This window comes from Alosa pseudoharengus, unplaced genomic scaffold (assembly GCF_046254945.1).
Source record: "Alosa pseudoharengus isolate Yale_2024_CS ecotype anadromous, Long Island Sound unplaced genomic scaffold, YU_APseudo_1.1 YU_APseudo_1.1_scf_20, whole genome shotgun sequence".
Classification (NCBI taxonomy): Eukaryota; Metazoa; Chordata; class Actinopteri; order Clupeiformes; family Clupeidae; genus Alosa; species Alosa pseudoharengus.
The window spans coordinates 30,277,035-30,284,528 of NW_027468664.1; positions in this window are offsets into that span (position 1 = coordinate 30,277,035).

The following is a 7,494-nucleotide window of genomic DNA, read 5'->3' on the forward strand; positions in this document are numbered from 1 at the left end:
ATTTGTTTACAAACATACTAACAAATGAATGTGTGTCGCTCATGTATGTGATTTTCAGCGTGGTTCACAGGTTAACATGTTGGCAGTTAATTCATAACTTATGTAATATTCCAAATTAATTGATATGGTCACACTGCGGAATGCATTAATGGTAGGCTATATTGCCAAAAGTATTGGGTCACCTGCCTTGACTCGCATATGAACTGAATCGTACTTGTGACCGAAGTGTGGCCGGTTCGATCCCTGACTGGTAGGAAAAATGTGGGTAGGGGGGAGTGATTGAACAGCGCTCTCCCACATCCACGGATGAGGTGCCTTTGAGCAAGGCGCCTAACCCCCAACTGCTCCCCGGGCGCCAGGATTAAGGCTGCTCACTGCTCCGGCTGTGTATGTGTGCTCCTATTGTGCTCACTGCTCTCTGAGGGTGTGTGTGTTTGAAAATGGGTGTACACATGTGTGTGTTGTACATTACCCCCGGATGGGTAAAATGCAGAGCACTAATTCCTTTAATTCCACTAATTCCTCCGTACTGTATATGCAAGTATACGTGGCCAATCAATAATCAGATTTACTACATTTTACATTTTTGACCATTCTTTCAGAAGTGCATTTGTGAGGTCACACACTGATGTTGGGCGAGAAGGCCTGGCTCTCAGTCTCATCCCAATGATGTTCTATAGGGTTGAGGTCAGGATTCTGAACAGGCCAGTCAAGTTCATCAACATCAAACTGCCTAGAACACTTTTGGGATGAATATGGAGACTGAGAGCCAGGCCTTCTCGTCCAACATCAGTGACCTCAAAAATGAGCTTCTGGAAGAATTGTCAAAAATTCCAATAAACACACTCCTAAACCTTGTGGAAAGCCTTTCCAGAAGAGTTGAAGCTGCTGTAGCTGCAAAGGGTGGACCAACGTCATATTAAACCCTATGGATTAAGAATGGGATGTCACTGAAGTTCATACAGTATGCGAGTCAAGGCAGGTGACCCAATACTTTTGGCAATATAGTGTAGCTTGCATACCATTCCCTCACTCACTCTCATGCTGTGAATTCATATTCAATTATGGATGCATAACCCAAGGGAAGCAAAAAAATACAAATTAAATGGACTTTGATTTTTGTCTTTTAATTGTTTTGCTAGGCAGATACTGTCAGCTATCTCCCGCGGTGCTCTGTATTGAACAAGCCGTCTCAGGGTGTCTCTCTGATCGAAGCTGCTAGAATTATTGAAAGTGTCTGCTGCTAGCTTAATGCAGCCTGCCCTGCCTGCCAGGTCCCCACAGAGTGGGTCAGCGCAGGCTCCAGTTAAAAAGCTGCAGAGCGCAAAGGAAGTAAGAACATCCAACTGTTGCATGTGTGAATGGTCTGCCATTTCCAGTAGAGCTGGCTAACTGTATGTATTTATTTATGTATTTATTTATTTATTTGAAGTGTTGGCTGATGAGAGGTTGGCAGGTGGGTAGCAGCTCTGTATGCCACTCTGTGGTTCGAGTTGCCATGGGTCCTCTGTGTTGTACTACCCATCTCAGTGATCCAGAGTGCAAAGCTTCTCCTTCTGAGGAATCCTAAGCAGATTTTGTATTATTATTTTTCTTTCCTTTTCTTCTGTTTATGTGTTTACTGCTTTGTCTGTGTCTTTGAATACTGTCAGGCTGTCATGAGACAGGCCAGTGGTGTAGTCTAGTTAGCTGTAGTGGGTATACTGTGATGTAGTAGCTAGCTGTAGTGGGTATACTGTGATCAACCCCAAATGTTAAAACCTATCCTTGTCTATTTTAAGTGGGTGATGCTTTTTAAGTTGGTACAGTATACAGTTCCCAGTAGCCCTGCGTTATCACGTAGACTATACCACTGAGACAGGCAAGGACCACATCAACTTGACCTTGACTTGACCTTCTCACTTCACAGAGTAAGAGAGAGCACCCCCGCCCCCCTAAAACCCCACCAAAAACAGAGCTGATGTCACTCCAGGCAGTCAGTGCCTCTCAGCGCCCTCCTCTGGCCATCAGAGTCATGGCAGCCACCTCCTGAGAGCAGCTCAGGGCAGATGGACGCTGTCTGTGAGTCAGTGACTTCCTCTTTCCTGGAACAGCTCTGCTGTGTTCATTTGAATTCCTCAGCAATCATTGACAGAGTTTGTTGGTTTTGTCCACGAGGGCTGAACGCATGTGTACATATTCAAAAGAACATGCAAAACAATATGACATCCACGAAGCTTGCAGAGCACAGATGATAAACTAATAAACGATGTGACGTCCAAAGCAGCAGAGCAGAGATGATAAACTAATAAAATGGCAGCTTCAAAACAATCCTGAAAGAAGCCTTTTGGTCAGGTTGCTAAAGTGAACAACAAATTATTATTATTTTTTTCCAAATGAACCTCACATTATTCAAGAATAAAGAAAACAAACTGACCTGAAACTGCATTTCATAAATAAAAAATAAAAAAATAAAACAAAGAAACAGTTTGACATACATAGAAAAGATTATAATATGACAATTTCTGTACTGAGGCAACTCGCTCACACACCCAATGCCTGGATCTTGATTCAGATTATAATTGAATCCTACAGAGATATGAGACAAATCTCCAGAGGTGTACCTCCTCCACTCGTGATCAGCCTTTGCTCTATTGATATGTTATCATCCGTTCATTTAGGTCGAGGGGGCTGCATTTACATAACACAGCCTGCTGCAGTATTGCGAAGCGCCTTGTGATGATGAGTCATGCATGGAGTTGGTGCCTAAGGCAAGATTCCTTTCAACTGGCTTTTATCTGGTAAATGCTCGCCGGGATCAAATTCCATGTGGGTCCTTGTAAATGGCATCGCTTGGGATGCGATGGATTTAACCTTGGTATACACATTACTCTGTGTGATGTTTTTCTTTTCCACCGATACTGTGCATGACACATGTACATTAATCACTACAGAGCTTAGTTATTGCTTTAGTGATCTGCATCTCGCTCTCTAAAATCCACTCTTGTTCCTCACAGGTGAAATATGCGATTAGAACACCAAACATGTCTGTTGTCAAGCCTGTGTCTTCTCTGCCATAGCCCAGGGCTATTGAGTTTGAATTTGCCATCCCTCTAAATGTCACCGTCACAGACGTTCTTTAAAAATTGAAAAAGCCCATTACCAGTGACATTTCCTTGCACATGTGCATTTTATTCGGAGAGAGTGGGAAATTCAGAAATAATAATGAGAGTTAAAGTCACAGAGCGCGATTCTAGAGGACATTAGTAGCAGCTTAGAAAACCCCAAAACATTGATCCCTCAGACCTCTGTCTAAATCATCTACTTTCTCATCCATATACACACATGTCTAGCAGCTAAATGACTGATTGAAACGTAGGTGAGTCCTCACTCTTGGCTCGCTGATTGGCTGGGCCAGCCTGTCAAGATGGGGCTGTTCTCATGGACGTGGCTGCTGTAATTGTAATCACAGAGGCTACCTTTAATTTTCATCAGACAAACTGCCTTCCTCTCTTTAGCCATTAGAATGTAAAGATGGCTAAACCAAAGTTAAACACTCATTTCAACTTTGAATTATTTCATTCCATTTACTGTTTTTCTCCACCATGTAGACTGCCGGCATCCCCAACAGGCGACCATCTCCCAACACACATACATACACACACACACACACAAACACACACTCACACACTTACACGCTATGGACACGGATTACTACTCTTGTGCTCTTGGCCGTTTATTACGGTGATTCATGAATATAAATGCCAGGGCTCATGAGTGCAAGCGGGGTTAGCGTTGTAAGCGCATTCATCTTTTCCCCCCACATATTAATTTTCATGTGAAAAATTTACAAGGACCGCCAAGCAACTGGGGACACCCCGCTTAAATCTAAAAGATGATTCATTAGCGATGGGGAGTTGGGGGTGGTGGTGGTGGATGGGGTAAGCAAGGGGTCGGGAGCTGAAAATATCTTCATGGTCTTTGCTTCCCTATTTGTGTTTTATGCCCTCGCTGTGGCTGTCTGGTCCTGTAGGGGGTGATTGTAAATCGGGTGAAGAAGTGTGATGAGGGGTATGTGTGTGTGTGTGTGTGCTGTCATCTTGGGTCATCTGTTGGGCTGGAAGGTCCTCTTCTGGGGCTACACAGCAATTCATGGCCAGAGCACTGTCCTGCTCTGCAACCTGTGGCTTCATTCACTTGGCTAAATTAACTCAGATGGTAAAATGGACTGTTTCTTCTTCGTTCCGTGGTTCTGTCGGAGGCATCTTTCCTGCTAGTCAGCACAGCTGGCAGAGGTGTGGCCCATTCATCGAAATAAACACCCGTGTTGTACAATGGTACAGGATGCATGCCTTCATTCTTGGAAAGGCTGCCCGATTCATTTCGGTCCGCGCTGCAGTGAAAACACTTTCCAGTCTCCAGTATTTGATGTCAGCGGCAACATTCCCAGCATTCCCTTTCTTTGCAGCATCCACTCAAGTTTCTCTGATGATCAGCCAACCGCGTCTGTCTGCGGTGGTTAGAAAAGCCCCACCACTGTTCTCTGATCAGCGCTCACTCTCGACACCAGACAGATTGTATTGCTTCTTCTCCCCTTCGTTGCCACACTTCTGTCCCCCTCGAGTGATTACCCAATTTCTGCGATTACTACATCTGTCCCTTCCCTCACCAACCCCCCCCCCCCAACACATACACACACACCCACACAGACACAAATCTACTTTGTTTTGCAGATTAGTTGTTTGGATCCTTATTGTAATTCAGTTTTGTCTATCCGTAAATCTATCAGGCAGACTTGCTGTCTATCTTTTCATATAACAAACACTACTATCCTTATGTTTGCTGATGGAATTCATTTTAATCAGGTGAAGGTGTGGCCAGGGAAAAGTGAAATGACAAAAGAAGAGGTAGCAGGGTGCACTAACTTAAAATTACATCAGGCCCAAACCTAATCAGCGCCAATTAAAATGAAAATTGCTACGGTAAAAAGGAGGGAAAATGGCAACAAATCTGTGCCAGGTTGGTAGATTGCCAATTACCGGGGAGTTGCGTGCCTACTCCGCAATCAGGGCTAACCAGCCAGTTGTTGCTGCTACTGTTTAATGTGCCCCTGCCTGTTTGACCTCTGGGAGTATGATTTTTTCATTTGCGAGTTTCCAGTGTTGCTACCTCCTACGCCCCCATACACCCTCCCCCACTCACATGCATACAGACTCATAAACACACACACACACACCAGGGATGTAGTCACCATAGACATTGAGGGGGACGGGTCCCCCCCAATATTCAAATATGACCAAAATGTCCCCCCCAATATTCGGACATAGAAAAATAAATAAAGAATAAAGCGCTATACTAGGCCTACAGGAAACCAACACGTACTGTATCTGAAATGTAATCAAACGTAAATAACGCACAAATTAGTGACCTATGGTTCCAGAGTAGCCTACACTCCTGAGTGGTTTGTCCTGGTGATTTTCCTTTTTTCCTTAGTGGCGTGCGCTATCAAAAGCTTCCATTTACTGCACCCTACTGCGGTGAGGTAGGGCTGTCAACAATATCGCAAAAGCTACTGGTACAATTTTCACAAAACTTCTTGGAAGGAAATCCCATACATGTTTGGAGCCGATCAGGCACAAAACGTAATTTCTGTCAGAAGCCAGTCTATAATGCATACAGGGGTAACATGAGGTGGGTCAGACAGAAGAGGGGCCTGTCGCCTATTCCTGAATCCTGTCCCTTTCAAACTATGTTAAAATTGTGTGATTAGCCGCCAGCATAATAAAATCTAAATTAAAAGACAAAATCTTATTAGGCTCCAAACCTATGAGTCTAAGCCTTAGTTTAAAAAAATCTTCAGGTGTAAGTAATAAGTCAAAGAACCACATTCTGTGTAATAAAGAGGTTATCATAAGATACTCTAGTTTGTAATTTCTTTTAAAGTATACATTTTGAACACAAATGGAGTCACGGGTCCAGGGATGGACCAGTGAAGTTGCTTCTTCTCCACCCCTCTCTTTTCACAAAACACAAAAGGGGGGGGGGGGGGGGCATCTGTGTCCAGGGGTTCATAATCCATCCATGCCATGCCTATGTCCGTCAAAAGTTTGGAATAACGTAATTGACTGACCTAACGACTTGTTTGTGATTTTTAATAATATTTTTGCATGGTAGGAAATGTATTAACATTCTGTTTGGGGATCCCTCAGACCCCACCACAGATTTGGTCCCCCCCAATGTTGACATCATGACTACGGCCTTGACACACACTACGTAAACACTCTCCTAATCCATTCACCTCCGCCGACCTCTCCACTCCCCGCATTCTCAAGTCTTCCTCCGTCAGCTGTCGGAGGTTTCTCTGGACATGACAAACATCATTAGCCTTGCTCACGAGTGACAAGGCCTTCTCCTGCCCAGGCTTATCTCCCTCTGTCGGCTCAGAACCCGCTCCTTTTGTCATGGAAATGAGCAGATGTGATTTACATGTAATTAATAAAATCCAGTGGACATGCTGGAGACATCCGACACTAAGGATGCCAGATATGTCATTTGCCTAAAATTATCACCGTTGTCATGTCAGACGGCAACTCACTGTTTCTGTCGCACCCCCCCCCCCCCCCCTTCCCTTGACTCATGATAATGTTAATTGGTTTATACACATATTTGCCTCTTGGTTTAATGCATGCGTTTGATCAATCTGTTGAATTAACTCGCGCTCCTGTTTCGGTACAGAAGTGAGCTTCGGGGAGACTCAGGGGAGAAGACACCAACAGGGATGACAAGCTTCTCAACTTAATGGTGGAGCTCGCTGTTTGAAATGGTAATAAAAAAAACAACCTCGGTGGAAATAATGTGTTTTCCCCAATAAACGTTCGTTAGAGAATTTGCAGCTGTTCATTTTAATTTCAAAAGAACACTGATCTTTCTCACTAGGAGGTGCCTGTGGCGTCCCTTGTCATCAGTCGTGACTGTGATGAAGTTTCATATTTTGCTTTACGCTTCATGTTCCTGTTCCTACAGAGTAGTAAGCAAGGTATAAAACGGTAAATATAGTAGTATACAGTAGCATGATAATTAAAACATTTTTAACATCCCACTAAAAGGTTCCATTCTCCTAGACTCATGTGTTTTACTTACATAACTTGTATAACTACAACTTTCACAACAGTAGATGAGTGACTAAAAAAGTAACTATATGAAAACTCATATAGATTGCAGCTCACCAAGACCTATCCTGCAATGGTAACGAAAGTGACAAATAAGTCCTATGATTCAGATATGCACCAAAATTAGGTGGGCTCTACCTTGGTCCACACTACACCCCTCCACAAGATTTATAAAAAAAATCAATTAGGTAGTTTTTCTGATCCTGGTGATAAACAGACAAACAAAACAAACATGTACATATCACAGTACCCCTTTTTAGAAGTGCAGATCCCTTGGGGGTGTAATGTGAAGAGAACAATACACAACACCTCTTTGTATCTTGATAAATTGTAGTCTATAGGGGTT